The sequence below is a fragment of the Oncorhynchus kisutch genome, linkage group LG15 (assembly GCF_002021735.2).
Source record: "Oncorhynchus kisutch isolate 150728-3 linkage group LG15, Okis_V2, whole genome shotgun sequence".
Taxonomy (NCBI): domain Eukaryota; kingdom Metazoa; phylum Chordata; class Actinopteri; order Salmoniformes; family Salmonidae; genus Oncorhynchus; species Oncorhynchus kisutch.
The window spans coordinates 3,788,781-3,806,898 of record NC_034188.2 but is presented as its reverse complement, the minus strand read 5'-3'; positions in this window follow the sequence as shown (position 1 = coordinate 3,806,898).

Sequence of the window (18,118 nt, the reverse complement as noted above, 5' to 3'; positions counted from 1 at the left end):
TCTATTCCCCCCCACTCTATTCCCCCCCTCACTCCCCCCCTCACTCTCCCCCCCCCACTCCCCCACTCACTCTCTTCCCCCCCTCACTCTCTTCCCCCCCTCACTCTTTTCCCCCGTCACTCTCCCCCCCCCACTCTATTCCCCCCTCACCCCCCCCTCACTCACCCCCTCACTCTCTTCCCCCCCTCACTCTTCCCCCCCTCACTCCCCCCCTCACTCTCTTCCCCCCCTCACTCTCTTCCCCCCCTCACTCTTCCCCCCCTCACTCTTCCCCCCCCCCACTCTCTTCCCCCCCTCACTCTTCCCCCCCTCACTCTCTCTCTCCCCCTCACTCTTCCCCCCCTCACTCTCTTCCCCCCCGCTCTCTCTCTTTCTTTCTCTTTCTTCCTTGCCCATTTTCTGTAATTCAACTTGTTTTTGGTTAACCTAGTTTCCGGCAAAACGTACAGAGACAAAACTATGAATAATGTGTTTTCCCACATGCCAGGGATTGCAGGGAGTGTGACTCAGTGTCTCTCCATGACAGGCTAGGATGTGTGTAGCCCTCGTCTATTAAGTCTAAACCTGTTTACAGATCCATCACTGCTCTAGATAGCCCCTCACACACAGAGAGAGAGAGAGGGGGAGCGGGGAGAGAGGGAGAGGGAGAGGGAGAGGGAGAGGGAGAGGGAGAGGGAGAGGGAGAGGGAGAGGGAGAGGGAGGGGGAGATAACCGCTCACACAGAGAGAGAGAGAGAAGGAGAGAGAGAAGGGAGCGGGGAGGGGGGATAGAAGGAGGGGGAGGTGAGAGGGGGAGGGGGGGAGAGAGGAGAAAGGGGAGATAACCCCTCACACAGAGAGAGAGAGAGAAAGAGAGAGAGAAAGAGAGAGAGAAGGGAGCGGGGAGGGGGGGATAGAAGGAGGGGGGGAGGGGGAGATAACTCCTCACACACAGAGAGAGAGAGAGAGAGAGAGAGAGAGAGAGAGAGAGAGAGAGAGAGAGAGAGAGAGAGAGAAGGAGAGCGAGAAGGGAGCGGGGAGGGGGGATAGAATGAGGGGGAGGGGGAGAGGGGGAGAGAGGAGAAAGGGGAGATAACTCCTCACACAGAAAGAGAGAGAGAAGGGAGCAGGGATGGGGGATAGAAGGAGAGGGAGGGGGGGGAGAGGGGGAGATAACCCCTCACAGTGAACAGGCAGACAGTTGCAAGGGGGTCCATAGGACTCTGGTCAAAAGTAGTGCACTACATAGGGAATAGGGGTCCATTTTATAAAGATACGCAGCCTATCTCTCCAGTTAGTTTAGTCTGGCCAGTTATCTCCGAGGGCGCGCAGAGGAGGGACCTTGTGAACCCCTCAGCAGAGTGCTCTGACCTTGTTGAACCCCTCAGTAGAGTGCTATGACCTTGTTGAACCAATCAGCAGAGTGCCCTGACCTTGTTGAACCCCTCAGCAGAGTACTCTGACCTTGTTGAACCCCTCAGCAGAGTGCCCTGGCCTTGTTGAACCCCTCAGCAGAGTGCACTGACCTTGTTGAACCCCTCAGCAGAGTGATCTGACCTTGTTGAACCCCTCAGCAGAGTGATCTGACCTTGTTGAACCCCTCAGCAGTGATCTGACCTTGTTGAACCCCTCAGCAGAGTGCTCTGACCTTGTTGAACCCCTCAGCAGAGTGATCTGACCTTGTTGAACCATTAGTTCACGCATATAAAGCACTTCCGTTACCGTTGGTACCACTATACTGAGTGAACAAAACATTAGGAACACCTGCTGTTTAAATGACACAGACTGACCAGGTGATTCAAGGTGAAAGCTATGATGTCACTTGTTGATGACAGCCCTGTGGACGAGGCAGGACATTTGACGCTGGGAAAATAGTTTTATTGATGATGCTCTCTTAGTGTGCCTTGTCGTCGTGCCATGTCTCTACGTTAAGACGTGTTCGTGTGTCTGTGTTTCAAGTTTCAAATTTTATTTTCAATGTACAGTGAAAAGTCTTTCTTGCTATTTCCCAACAATGCAGTATTGAATATCAGCAGTACTATACAACTAAAACACACCACATATAGAGAGAAGAGGAACATGAGTACAGTGCATTGGGGAAGTATTCAGGATTTTTTCCCACATTTTGTTACGTTACAGCCTTTAATGACATCACAATACCCCTTAATGACATCACAATACTCCACTATGACATCACAATACCCCATAATGACATCACAAAAACAGGTTTTTAGAATGTTTTGCTAATTTATTACACATACAAAGCTGAAATATCACATTTACATAAGTATTCAGACCCTTTACTCAGTACTTTGTTAAATCACCTTTGGCAGCGATTACAGCCTTGAGTCTTCTTGGGTATGATGCTACAAGCTTGGCACACCTGTTTTTGGGGAGTTTCACCCATTCTTCTATTGACCTCATGGCTTGGTTTTTGCTCTGACATACACTGTCAACTGTGGGACCTTATATAGACTGGTGTGTGCCTTTCCAAATCATGTCCAACCAATTGAATTTACCACAGGTGGACTCCAATCAAGTTGTAGAAACATCTCAATGATCAATGGAAACAGGAAGCACCTGAGATCAATGTAGAGTCTCGTAGCAAAGGATCTGAATACTAAATAAGGTATTTCAGTTTTTATTTTTATACATTTTAAATTAATGTGCAGTGATACTGGCATGGTAAGGTTGGATATGTATCGGGGTATCGAGACTAGGCATCCGGATATACACTGAGTGTACAAAACATTAGGAACACCTGGTCTTTCCATGAAACAGACTGTGCAGGTGAGACCAGAGAGCATTACAGAGATGTTGAAACACAGAAACCCTAAACAGAGAGAGGTTATTCTCAAGCTATTTGAGCTGATGAAGGTAGGCTACTTTCCTGAGATCTGAAGACAATGCTTTATCACATCTAGATACATCTAGATCTAGCTGGTCTGTCATAATATAATATAATATAGACAGAAGATCTAGCTGGTCTGTCATTATATAATAGAAACAGTAGATCTAGCTGGTCTGTCATTATATAATAGAAACAGTAGATCTAGCTGGTCTGTCATTATATAATAGAAACAGAAGATCTAGCTGGTCTGTCATTATATAATAGAAACAGTAGATCTAGCTGGTCTGTCATTATATAATAGAAACAGTAGATCTAGCTGGTCTGTCATTATATAATAGAAACAGTAGATCTAGCTGGTCTGTCATTATATAATAGAAACAGAAGATCTAGCTGGTCTGTCATTATATAATAGAAACAGTAGATCTAGCTGGTCTGTCATTATATAATAGAAACAGTAGATCTAGCTGGTCTGTCATTATATAATAGAAACAGTAGATCTAGCTGGTCTGTCATTATATAATAGAAACAGTAGATCTAGCTGGTCTGTCATAATATAATAGAGACAGTAGATCTAGCTGGTCTGTCATAATATAATATAATAGAGACAGTAGATCTAGCTGGTCTGTCATAATATAATATAATAGAGACAGTAGATCTAGCTGGTCTGTCATAATATAATAGAGACAGTAGATCTAGCTGGTCTGTCATAATATAATATAATATAGACAGTAGATCTAGCTGGTCTGTCATAATATAATAGAAACAGTAGATCTAGCTGGTCTGTCATATTATAATATAGACAGTAGATCTAGCTGGTCTGTCATAATATAATAGAGACAGTAGATCTAGCTGGTCTGTCATAATATAATATAATATAGACAGAAGATCTAGCTGGTCTGTCATTATATAATAGAAACAGTAGATCTAGCTGGTCTGTCATTATATAATAGAAACAGTAGATCTAGCTGGTCTGTCATTATATAATAGAAACAGTAGATCTAGCTGGTCTGTCATAATATAATAGAGACAGTAGATCTAGCTGGTCTGTCATAATATAATATAATAGAGACAGTAGATCTAGCTGGTCTGTCATAATATAATATAATAGAGACAGTAGATCTAGCTGGTCTGTCATAATATAATAGAGACAGTAGATCTAGCTGGTCTGTCATAATATAATATAATATAGACAGTAGATCTAGCTGGTCTGTCATAATATAATAGAAACAGTAGATCTAGCTGGTCTGTCATATTATAATATAGACAGTAGATCTAGCTGGTCTGTCATAATATAATAGAGACAGTAGATCTAGCTGGTCTGTCATAATATAATATAATAGAGACAGTAGATCTAGCTGGTCTGTCATAATATAATAGAGACAGTAGATCTAGCTGGTCTGTCATATTATAATATAGACAGTATATCTAGCTGGTCTGTCATAATATAACAGAGACAGTAGATCTAGCTGGTCTGTCATAATGTAATAGAGACAGTAGATCTAGCTGGTTTGTCATATTATAATAGAGACAGTAGATCTAGCTGGTCTGTCATAATATAATAGAGACAGTATATCCAGCTGGTCTGTCATAATATAATAGATACAGTAGGTCTCGCTGGTCTGTCATAATATAATAGAGACAGTAGATCTAGCTGGTCTGTCATAATATAATATAGACAGTAGATCTAGCTGGTCTGTCATAATATAATATAATAGAGACAGTAGATCTAGCTGGTCTGTCATAATATAATAGAGACAGTAGATCTAGCTGGTCTGTCATAATATAATATAGACAGTAGATCTAGCTGGTCTGTCATAATATAATATAATAGAGACAGTAGATCTAGCTGGTCTGTCATAATATAACAGAGACAGTAGATCTAGCTGGTCTGTCATAATATAATATAATAGAGACAATTTTTTATTTATTTTTATTTCACCTTTATTTAACCAGGTAGGCTAGTTGAGAACACCTTTATTTAACCAGGTAGGCCAGTTGAGAACAAGTTCTCATTTACAACTGCGACCTGGCCAAGATAAAGCATAGCAGTGTGAGCAGACAACAAAGAGTTACACATGGAGTAAACAATTAACAAGTCAATAACACAGTAGAAACCAAAGGGGGAGTCTATATACAATGTGTGCAAAAGGCATGAGGAGGTAGGCAAATAATTACAATTTTGCAGATTAACACTGGAGTGATAAATGATCAGATGGTCATGTACAGGTAGAGATATTGGTGTGCAAAAGAGCAGAAAAGTAAATAAATAAAAACAGTATGGGGATGAGGTAGGTGAAAAAGGGTGGGCTATTTACCAATAGACTATGTACAGCTGCAGCGATCGGTTAGCTGCTCAGATAGCTGATGTTTGAAGTTGGTGAGGGAGATAAAAGTCTCCAACTTCAGCGATTTTTGCAATTCGTTCCAGTCACAGGCAGCAGAGTACTGGAACGAAAGGCGGCCAAATGAGGTGTTGGCTTTAGGGATGATCAGTGAGATACACCTGCTGGAGCGCGTGCTACGGATGGGTGTTGCCATCGTGACCAGTGAGCTGAGATAAGGCGGAGCTTTACCTAGCATGGACTTGTAGATGACCTGGAGCCAGTGGGTCTGGCGACGAATATGTAGCGAGGGCCAGCCGACTAGAGCATACAAGTCACAGTGGTGGGTGGTATAAGGTGCTTTAGTGACAAAACGGATGGCACTGTGATAGACTGCATCCAGTTTGCTGAGTAGAGTGTTGGAAGCCATTTTGTAGATGACATCGCCGAAGTCGAGGATCGGTAGGATAGTCAGTTTTACTAGGGTAAGCTTGGCGGCGTGAGTGAAGGAGGCTTTGTTGCGGAATAGAAAGCCGACTCTTGATTTGATTTTCGATTGGAGATGTTTGATATGAGTCTGGAAGGAGAGTTTGCAGTCTAGCCAGACACCTAGGTACTTATAGACGTCCACATATTCTAGGTCGGAACCATCCAGGGTGGTGATGCTAGTCGGGCATGCGGGTGCAGGCAGCGACCGGTTGAAAAGCATGCATTTGGTTTTACTAGCGTTTAAGAGCAGTTGGAGGCCACGGAAGGAGTGTTGTATGGCATTGAAGCTTGTTTGGAGGTTAGATAGCACAGTGTCCAAAGACGGGCCGAAAGTATATAGAATGGTGTCGTCTGTGTAGAGGTGGATCAGGGAATCGCCCGCAGCAAGAGCAACATCATTGATATACACAGAGAAAAGAGTCGGCCCGAGAATTGAACCCTGTGGCACCCCCATAGAGACTGCCAGAGGACCAGACAGCATGCCCTCCGATTTGACGCACTGAACTCTGTCTGCAAAGTAATTGGTGAACCAGGCAAGGCAGTCATCCGAAAAACCGAGGCTCCTGAGTCTGCCGATAAGAATCTGGTGATTGACAGAGTCGAAAGCCTTGGCAAGGTCGATGAAGACGGCTGCACAGTACTGTCTTTTATCGATGGCGGTTATGATATCGTTGAGTACCTTGAGTGTGGCTGAGGTGCACCCATGACCGGCTCGGAAACCAGATTGCACAGCGGAGAAGGTGCGGTGGGATTCGAGATGGTCAGTGACCTGTTTGTTGACTTGGCTTTCGAAGACCTTAGATAGGCAGGGCAGGATGGATATAGGTCTGTAACAGTTTGGGTCCAGGGTGTCTCCCCCTTTGAAGAGGGGGATGACTGCGGCAGCTTTCCAATCCTTGGGGATCTCAGACGATATGAAAGAGAGGTTGAACAGGCTGGTAATAGGGGTTGCGACAATGGTGGCAGATGGTGGCAGATAGTTTCAGAAATAGAGGGTCCAGATTGTCAAGCCCAGCTGATTTGTACGGGTCCAGGTTTTGCAGCTCTTTCAGAACATCTGCTATCTGGATTTGGTTAAAGGAGAACCTGGAGAGGCTTGGGTCGAGGAGCTGCGGGGGGGGGGGGGGAGCTGTTGGCCGAGGTTGAAGTAGCCAGGCGGAAGGCATGGCCAGCCGTTGAGAAATGCTTATTGAAGTTTTCGATAATCATGGATTTATCAGTGGTGACCGTGTTACCTAGATCTAGCTAGTCTGTCATAATATAATAGAGACAATAGATATGGTCTGTCATAATATAATATAATAGAGACAGTAGATTTAGCTGGTCTGTCATAATATAATATAATAGAGACAGTAGATCTAGCTGGTCTCTCATAATATAATATAATAGAGACAGTAGATCTAGCTGGTCTGTCATAATATAACAGAGACAGTAGATCTAGCTGGTCTGTCATAATATAATATAATAGAGACAGTAGATCTAGCTGGTCTGTCATAATATAACAGAGACAGTAGATCTAGCTCCAGATGATGTTCTGTCTATGTCATACACACAAGACCTTTTAGATTTAATTCGATTACAGGCTCAGAATGACCAGAAACAATGACATTTCTTCTATTATTGTCCTGAGAAATTAAGGCTGTTCCATGCGAGAAGTTGCCAAGAAACTGAAGATCTCGTACAACGCTGTGTACTACACTATTCACAGAACAGCGCAAACTGTTTCTAACCTGATTAGAAATAGGAGTGGGTGGCCCCGGTGCACAACCGAGCAAGAGGAAGAGTACATCAGAGTGTCTAGTTTGGGAAACAGACGCCTCACAATTCCTCAACTGGCAGCTTCATTAAATAGTACCCGCAAAACACCAGTCTCAATGTCAAGAGTGAAGAGGTGACTCCAGGATGCTGGCCTTCTTGGCAGAGTTCCTCTGTCCAGTCTCAACGTCAACAGTGAAGAGGCGACTCCGGGATGCTGGCCTTCTTGGCAGAGTTCCTCTGTCCAGTCTCAACGTCAACAGTGAAGAGCCGACTCCGGGATGCTGGCCTTCTTGGCAGAGTTCCTCTGTCCAGTCTCAACGTCAACAGTGAAGAGCCGACTCCGGGATGCTGGCCTTCTTGGCAGAGTTCCTCTGTCCAGTCTCAACGTCAACAGTGAAGAGCCGACTCCGGGATGCTGGCCTTCTTGGCAGAGTTCCTCTGTCCAGTCTCAACGTCAACAGTGAAGAGCCGACTCCGGGATGCTGGCCTTCTTGGCAGAGTTCCTCTGTCCAGTCTCAACGTCAACAGTGAAGAGGTGACTCCGGGATGCTGGCCTTCTTGGCAGAGTTCCTCTGTCCAGTCTCAACGTCAACAGTGAAGAGGTGACTCCGGGATGCTGGCCTTCTTGGCAGAGTTCCTCTGTCCAGTCTCAACGTCAACAGTGAAGAGGTGACTCCGGGATGCTGGCCTTCTTGGCAGAGTTCCTCTGTCCAGTCTCAACGTCAACAGTGAAGAGGTGACTCCGGGATGCTGGCCTTCTTGGCAGAGTTCCTCTGTCCAGTCTCAACGTCAACAGTGAAGAGGTGACTCCGGGATGCTGGCCTTCTTGGCAGAGTTCCTCTGTCCAGTCTCAACGTCAACAGTGAAGAGGTGACTCCGGGATGCTGGCCTTCTTGGCAGAGTTCCTCTGTCCAGTCTCAACGTCAACAGTGAAGAGGCGACTCCGGGATGCTGGCCTTCTTGGCAGAGTTCCTCTGTCCAGTCTCAACGTCAACAGTGAAGAGGCGACTCCGGGATGCTGGCCTTCTTGGCAGAGTTCCTCTGTCCAGTCTCAACGTCAACAGTGAAGAGCCGACTCCGGGATACTGGCCTTCTTGGCAGAGTTCCTCTGTCCAGTCTCAACATCAACAGTGAAGAGGTGACTCCGGGATACTGGCCTTCTAGGCAGAGTTCCTCTGTCCAGTCTCAACGTCAACAGTGAAGAGGTGACTCCGGGATGCTGGCCTTCTAGGCAGAGTTCCTCTGTCCAGTCTCAACGTCAACAGTGAAGAGGTGACTCCGGGATGCTGGCCTTCTAGGCAGAGTTCCTCTGTCCAGTCTCAACGTCAACAGTGAAGAGGTGACTCCGGGATGCTGACCTTCTAGGCAGAGTTCCTCTGTCCAGTCTCAACGTCAACAGTGAAGAGCCGACTCCGGGATGCTGGCCTTCTTGGCAGAGTTCCTCTGTCCAGTCTCAACGTCAACAGTGAAGAGGTGACTCCGGGATGCTGGCCTTCTTGGCAGAGTTCCTCTGTCCAGTCTCAACGTCAACAGTGAAGAGGTGACTCCGGGATGCTGGCCTTCTTGGCAGAGTTCCTCTGTCCAGTCTCAACGTCAACAGTGAAGAGGTGACTCCGGGATGCTGGCCTTCTTGGCAGAGTTCCTCTGTCCAGTCTCAAACGTCAACAGTGAAGAGGTGACTCCGGGATGCTGGCCTTCTTGGCAGAGTTCCTCTGTCCAGTCTCAACGTCAACAGTGAAGAGGCGACTCCGGGATGCTGGCCTTCTTGGCAGAGTTCCTCTGTCCAGTCTCAACGTCAACAGTGAAGAGCCGACTCCGGGATGCTGGCCTTCTTGGCAGAGTTCCTCTGTCCAGTCTCAACGTCAACAGTGAAGAGCCGACTCCGGGATACTGGCCTTCTTGGCAGGGTTCCTCTGTCCAGTCTCAACATCAACAGTGAAGAGGTGACTCCGGGATACTGGCCTTCTAGGCAGAGTTCCTCTGTCCAGTCTCAACGTCAACAGTGAAGAGGTGACTCCGGGATGCTGGCCTTCTAGGCAGAGTTCCTCTGTCCAGTCTCAACGTCAACAGTGAAGAGGTGACTCCGGGATGCTGGCCTTCTAGGCAGAGTTCCTCTGTCCAGTCTCAACGTCAACAGTGAAGAGGTGACTCCGGGATGCTGACCTTCTAGGCAGAGTTCCTCTGTCCAGTCTCAACGTCAACAGTGAAGAGCCGACTCCGGGATGCTGGCCTTCTTGGCAGAGTTCCTCTGTCCAGTCTCAACGTCAACAGTGAAGAGGTGACTCCGGGATGCTGGCCTTCTTGGCAGAGTTCCTCTGTCCAGTCTCAACGTCAACAGTGAAGAGGTGACTCCGGGATGCTGGCCTTCTTGGCAGAGTTCCTCTGTCCAGTCTCAACGTCAACAGTGAAGAGGTGACTCCGGGATGCTGGCCTTCTTGGCAGAGTTCCTCTGTCCAGTCTCAACGTCAACAGTGAAGAGGTGACTCCGGGATGCTGGCCTTCTTGGCAGAGTTCCTCTGTCCAGTCTCAACGTCAACAGTGAAGAGGTGACTCCGGGATGCTGGCCTTCTTGGCAGAGTTCCTCTGTCCAGTCTCAACGTCAACAGTGAAGAGGTGACTCCGGGATGCTGGCCTTCTTGGCAGAGTTCCTCTGTCCAGTCTCAACGTCAACAGTGAAGAGGCGACTCCGGGATGCTGGCCTTCTTGGCAGAGTTCCTCTGTCCAGTCTCAACGTCAACAGTGAAGAGGCGACTCCGGGATGCTGGCCTTCTTGGCAGAGTTCCTCTGTCCAGTCTCAACGTCAACAGTAAAGAGCCGACTCCGGGATACTGGCCTTCTTGGCAGAGTTCCTCTGTCCAGTCTCAACATCAACAGTGAAGAGGTGACTCCGGGATACTGGCCTTCTAGGCAGAGTTCCTCTGTCCAGTCTCAACGTCAACAGTGAAGAGGTGACTCCGGGATGCTGGCCTTCTAGGCAGAGTTCCTCTGTCCAGTCTCAACGTCAACAGTGAAGAGGTGACTCCGGGATGCTGGCCTTCTAGGCAGAGTTCCTCTGTCCAGTCTCAACGTCAACAGTGAAGAGGTGACTCCGGGATGCTGACCTTCTAGGCAGAGTTCCTCTGTCCAGTCTCAACGTCAACAGTGAAGAGGCGACTCCGGGATGCTGGCCTTCTAGGCAGAGTTCCTCTGTCCAGTCTCAACATCAACAGTGAAGAGGTGACTCCGGGATGCTGGCCTTCTAGGCAGAGTTCCTCTGTCCAGTCTCAACATCAACAGTGAAGAGGCGACTCTTTGCAAAGAAAAAGCCATATCTCAGACTGTCCAATAAAAAGAAAAGATTGAGATGGGAAAAAAAACACAGACACTGGACAGAGGAAGATTGGAATAAAGTGTTATGGACAGACTAATCTAAGTTTGAGGTGTTCGGATCACAAAGAAGAACATTCTTGAGACGCAGAAAAATTGAAAAGATGCTGGAGGAGTGCTTGACGCCCTTTGTCAAGCATGGTGGAGGCAATGTGATGGTCTGGGGGTGCTTTGGTGGTGGTGAAGTGGGATATTTGAACAGGATAAAAGGGATCTTAAAGAAGGAAGGCCATCACTCCATTTTGCAACACCATGCCATACCCTGTGGACTGCGCTCAATTGGAGCCAATTTCCTCCTACAGCACGAAAATGACCCAAAGCACAGCTCCAAACTATGCAAGAACTATTTAGGGAGGAAGCGGTCAGCTGCTATTCTGTCTATAATGGATTGATCAGCACAGTCACCGGATCTCAACCCAATTGAGCTGTTGTGGGAGTATGGTACGTAAGAAGTGCCCATCAAGCCAATCCAACTTGTGGGAGGTGCTTCAGGAAGCATGGGGTGAAATCTCTTCAGATTGCCTCATCAAATTGACAACTAGAATGCCAAAGGTCAACAAGGCTGTAATTGCTGCAAATAGAGAATTCTTTGACGAAAGCAAAGTTTGAAGCACACAATTATTTAAATAAAAAAGTCATTATTTATAACCTTGCCAACGCCTTGACTATATTTCCTGCTCATTTTGCAACTAATTTCATGTAGGTTTCAATGGAAAACAAGACATTTCTAAGTGACCCTTTTCAACGGTAGTGTAGTCTGTCCTAAATGGTTTCCTATATACAATAGTGGAGTCTGTCCTAAATGGTTTCCTATTCCCTATATACAGTAGTGTAGTCTGTCCTAAATGGTTTCCTATATACAGTAGTGGAGTCTGTCCTAAATGGTTTCCTATTCCCTATATACAGTAGTGTAGTCTGTCCTAAATGGTTTCCTATATACAGTAGTGTAGTCTGTCCTAATTGGTTTCCTATATACAGTAGTGTAGTCTGTCCTAAATGGTTTCCTATATACAATAGTGGAGTCTGTCCTAAATGGTTTCCTATTCCCTATATACAGTAGTGTAGTCTGTCCTAAATGGTTTCCTATATACAGTAGTGTAGTCTGTCCTAAATGGTTTCCTATTCCCTATATACAGTAGTGTAGTCTGTCCTAAATGGTTTCCTATATACAGTAGTGGAGTCTGTCCTAAATGGTTTCCTATTCCCTATATACAGTAGTGTAGTCTGTCCTAAATGGTTTCCTATATACAGTAGTGTAGTCTGTCCTAATTGGTTTCCTATATACAGTAGTGTAGTCTGTCCTAAATGGTTTCCTATATACAGTAGTGTAGTCTGTCCTAATTGGTTTCCTATATACAGTAGTGTAGTCTGTCCTAAATGGTTTCCTATTCCCTATATACAGTAGTGTAGTCTGTCCTAAATGGTTTCCTATATACAGTAGTATAGTCTGTCCTAAATGGTTTCCTATTCCCTATATACAGTAGTGTAGTCTGTCCTAAATGGGTCCCTATATACAGTAGTGTAGTCTGTCCTAAATGGTTTCCTATATACAGTAGTGTAGTGTGTCCTAAATGGTTTCCTATATACAGTAGTGTAGTCTGTCCTAAATGGTATCCGTTTAACTATAGACAATAGTGCACTACTTTAAATGGGCCCTGTTCAAACGTAGTGCACTGCAAAACTCATAGCGTGTACGTTGGGACTAAGATCCTGATGTCCATAAGGGAAGTGGCAGACTTCCTGATCAAAGGTTGTATTAAAATAATAAACCAGAAAAATGTTCTTAACCTTAATGAATTATTACGTCAATAAGAGATGTGCTTTCAGTGTCCTAAAGCTTTCTCTAAAATTAGACATCAACCAGTTTCAAATGTCTAAGAACTAAGCATTTACAAGATGTGTGACTACATTGCAGATTACTTGAGGCTACTCTCGACACACTGGACACAGGCGGCAGATCGACGCCTAATTTTGATTCATATTTGATTGGTTTAAGGTGAATTCAAAGAGAACATTTTAAAGTGCTGAGTTTTATTATCAAATACAAAAGTACAGTGAAATACAATCCTGTATACAGGGTCAGTTAATACTATACTATATACAGGGTCAGTTAATACTATACTATATAGAGGGTCAGTTAATACCATACTATATACAGGGTCAGTTAATACCATACTATATACAGGGTCAGTTAATACCATACTATATACAGGGTCAGTTAATACTATACTATATAGAGGGTCAGTTAATACCATACTATATACAGGGTCAGTTAATACCATACTATATACAGGGTCAGTTAATACCATACTATATACAGGGTCAGTTAATACTATAATATATACAGGGTCAGTTAATACTATACTATATACAGGGTCAGTTAATACTATACTATATACAGGGTCAGTTAATACTATACTATATAGAGGGTCAGTTAATACCATACTATATACAGGGTCAGTTAATACCATACTATATACAGGGTCAGTTAATACAATACTATATACAGGGTCAGTTAATACCATACTATATACAGGGTCAGTTAATACCATACTATATACAGGGTCAGTTAATACCATACTATATACAGGGTCAGTTAATACCATACTATATACAGGGTCAGTTAATACTATACTATATAGAGGGTCAGTTAATACCATACTATATACAGGGTCAGTTAATACCATACTATATACAGGGTCAGTTAATACCATACTATATACAGGGTCAGTTAATACCATACTATATACAGGGGCAGTTAATACCATACTATATACCATACTATATACAGGGTCAGTTAATACCATACTATATACAGGGTCAGTTAATACCATACTATATACAGGGTCAGTTAATACTATATACAGGGTCAGTTAATACCATACTATATACAGGGTCAGTTAATACCATACTATATACAAGGTCAGTTAATACCATACTATATACAGGGTCAGTTAATACTATACTATATACAGGGTCAGTTAATACCATACTATATACAGGGTCAGTTAATACCACACTGTGCAGGGATACTGGAGTGATGGAGGTAGATATGTATAGGGGGAAGGTGACAGGGATACTGGAGTGATGGAGGTAGATATGTATAGGGGGAAGGGGACAGGGATACTGGAGTGATGGAGGTAGATATGTATAGGGAACAGGGATACTGGAGTGATGGAGGTAGATATGTATAGTGATGGAGGTAGATATGTATAGTGATGGAGGTAGATATGTATAGGGGGAAGGGGATAAGGATACTGGAGTGATTGAGGTAGATATGTATAGGGGGAAGGAGACAGGGATACTGGAGTGATGGAGGTAGATATGTATAGGGGGAAGGGGACAGGGATACTGGAGTGATGGAGGTAGATATGTATAGGGGGAAGGAGACAGGGATACTGGAGTGATGGAGGTAGATATGTATAGGGGGAAGGAGACAGGGATACTGGAGTGATGGAGGTAGATAGGTATAGGGGGAAGGAGACAGGGATACTGGAGTGATGGAGGTAGATATGTATAGGGGGAAGGGGACAAGGATACTGGAGTGATGGAGGTAGATATGTATAGGGGGAAGGGGACAAGGATACTGGAGTGATGGAGGTAGATATGTATAGGGGGAAGGGGACAGGGATACTGGAGTGATGGAGGTAGATATGTATAGGGGGAAGGGGACAAGGATACTGGAGTGATGGAGGTAGATATGTATAGTGATGGAGGTAGATATGTATAGGGGGAAGGAGACAGGGATACTGGAGTGATGGAGGTAGATATGTATAGGGGGAAGGGGACAAGGATACTGGAGTGATGGAGGTAGATATGTATAGGGGGAAGGAGACAGGGACACTGGAGTGATGGAGGTAGATATGTATAGGGAACAGGGATACTGGAGTGATGGAGGTAGATATGTATAGTGATGGAGGTAGATATGTATAGGGGGAAGGGGACAGGGATACTGGAGTGATGGAGGTAGATATGTATAGGGGGAAGGAGACAGGGACACTGGAGTGATGGAGGTAGATATGTATAGGGAACAGGGATACTGGAGTGATGGAGGTAGATATGTATAGTGATGGAGGTAGATATGTATAGTGATGGAGGTAGATATGTATAGGGGGAAGGGGACAGGGATACTGGAGTGATGGAGGTAGATATGTATAGGGGAAAGGAGACAGGGATACTGGAGTGATGGAGGTAGATATGTATAGTGATGGAGGTAGATATGTATCGGGGGAAGGTGACAGGGATACTGGAGTGATGGAGGTAGATATGTATAGGGGGAAGGGGACAGGGATACTGGAGTGATGGAGGTAGATATGTATAGGGGAAAGGAGACAGGGATACTGGAGTGATGGAGGTAGATATGTATAGTGATGGAGGTAGATATGTATAGTGATGGAGGTAGATATGTATAGGGGGAAGGGGACAGGGATACTGGAGTGATGGAGGTAGATATGTATAGGGGAAAGGAGACAGGGATACTGGAGTGATGGAGGTAGATATGTATAGTGATGGAGGTAGATATGTATAGGGGGAAGGTGACTAGGCAACAGGATATAAGATAGACAGAGTAGCAGCAGCTTGTGTGTGGGTGGTTTTGCGGGTGTGTAGAGTCAGTATAAATGTATGTGCATATTATGTGTGAGTGAGACAATGACAGAGTATTTGTGTGTGAGCGTGCATGAATTTTTTTAATATAATATGTCAATAAAGGTACAAGGTTAACTCACACAGGACGTGTAGCTATTTAGTTAGCTATTTATCAGTCGTATTGCTTGGGGATAGAAGCAGTTCAAGAGCTTGTTGGTGCCAGACTTGATGCACCCGTACCGCCTGCACAATTTGGGAAGCAGAGGAAATAGTCAATGGCTTGGGTGGTTGGAGTCTTTAACGATATTCCTAACACACCATCTGGTATAGATGTCCTGGATAGCAGGGAGCTCGGCGGTGTTATTGCCATACCAGGCAGCTATGTACTGGGCTGTCCGCACCACCAGGCAGTGATGCAGACAGTCAAAATGGCCTCAGTGGTACAGCTATAAAAATGTTTTGGGGATTTGAGGGCCCATGCCAAACTTGTTCAACCTCCTGAGATTGGAAGAGTTGCGGTTGCGTCTTCTTCACAACTATGCCATGTGTCTTTGGATAATTTTAAAGCCTTTAGTGATTTTGACATTGAGTAACTTGAAGCTCTCGACCTGCTCCACGGCCCTGTCGATGTGGACGGGGGTGTGCTCGCTCCCCTGTTTGCTGTAGCCCACAATCAGCTCCTTTGTCTTACTGACATTGAGGGAGAGGTTGTTGTTCTGGAACCACGTTGCCAGGTCTCTGTTCCAATGGCCCGTTGTGTTAGCTAATCCAAGTTTATCATTTTAAAAAGGCTAATTGATCGTTAGAAACCCCTTTTAGCCTTGTACAGTTCGTTAACAGCTTGTTATTGTTCTAATCTAAACAGCAGTGAATAAGGAAATATCCCTTAGTTGGTATTTGACCATCAGATATTCCAAGACGGGTGAACAGTGGCTGGAGTCAGTCCACCAGTTGATGTAGAGGTAAACCCCTCCCAATTTCCCCGACTCCACTGTCCTGTTTCGCCATGGTCAATAGAGAACCCATCGGGTTGGATAGTCATTGGGGGGGGGGGGGGGTGTATCTTGTCTGAGAGCCATGTGTCAGAAAATTTAAATAATATTGCAGTTTCAAGAGAGTCCACTGGGTAGTAATCAATCGGAGGTCATCCATTTTATTATCTAGAGACTGTAGAACGGAGGGAAACTGTGGCCTTAATCTCGCCAGGATGCCCTCCCCCCCAATTGCCTTGGGTAGCCCGGAAATTGAATCCGGAATTGGTGTTGGTGTAAGTAACTGCTGATCTGATGTTCAAAAGTTATTGTTGGTTGTAAGAAATAATAGCAGATACATTTAGTGAAAATTAAGTAAAACATTTTGAACCATGTCCTTAGATTTATGTTAAAACTTGGGTGGAAAAAAAAGACAAACATTCCTGAAATGCTGAACCAGTTTGTGCCCAGTCATGATTAAGACATACGGTACACAGATCAGACTGCTAGTCACAACAAACGGGTTACTGTGAGGAAACTGTCAACGTTGAAGATGATGGAAGCCATTAAGAGGCTCGTGTACTAACCACCCAGAGACATTAAATCGTATGATCCAAGAAAGACATCTGCAGATGAACAAATACATTTTACCCCTCAGAGTGTCAACTGTGCCCGTAATGAGTATATTTCTAGCCAACCCAAAGAGGCCTGGCACTCTGCTGTACAACCTGCCAATCATCCAAGCGTTATGTCAGCCATCTTGTGTCAAACTGCACTCCTAGTACCATATTTAGATCCCAAAAATGGATGTTGTTTTGTGGCAATAAAAAATGTTAAGACTTCACAGTTGTCTTTAAAGCTGAGAGAGAAGCTAAAGAGTCCTGGAGGTGGAGGAGGAAGAGGAGGTGGTGTTGGAGGAGGAGGAGGAGATGGGGGATGAGGTGGTGGTGGAGGATGAGGTGTAAGAGGAGGAGGAGATGGAGGAGGAGGTGGAGGAGGAGGTGGGGGATGAGGTGGTGGTGGAGGATGAGGTGTAAGAGGAGGAGGAGATGGAGGAGGAGGAGGAGGAGGTGGAGGAGGAGGTGGGGGATGAGGTGGTGGTGGAGGATGAGGTGTAAGAGGAGGAGGAGATGGAGGAGGAGGTGGATGAGGTGGTGGAGGAGGAGGAGGTGGAGGAGGAAGAGGAGGTGGTGGTGGAGGAGGAGGAGGAGGTGGGGGATGAGGTGGTGGTGGAGGATGAGGTGTAAGAGGAGGAGGAGGAGGAGGAGGAGGAGGAAGAGGAGGTGGAGGAGGAAGAGGAGGTGGTGGTGGAAGAGGAGGAGGTGGAGGAGGAGGAGGTGCAGGTGGAGGGGGATGAGGTGGAGGAGGAGGAGGATGAGGAGGAGGTGGAGGAGGAAGAGGATGAGGTGGAGGAGGAGGTAGAGGAGGTGGTGGAAGAGGAGGTGGTGGTGGAAGAGGAGGTGGTGGAGGATGAGGAGGAGGTGGAAGATGAGGTGGTGGAGGATGAGGTGGTGGAGGATGAGGTGGAGGAGGAGGTGGTGGAAGAGGAGGTAGTTTTAGGATGAGGTGGAGGATGAGGATGAGGTGGTAGAGGATGAGGTGGAGGAGGTTGGAAAAGGATGGAGGATGGAGGATGGAGGAGGAGAGGGAAGAGGAGGAGTAGGTGGTGGAGGAGGTGGTGAAGGAGGAGGAGGAAGAGGTGGAAGAGGAGGAGGAGAGGAGGAGAGGAAGAGGGGGAGAGGAGGAGGAGGTGCTGGAGGAGGAGAGGAGGGGGATGAGGTACTGGAGGAGGAGGA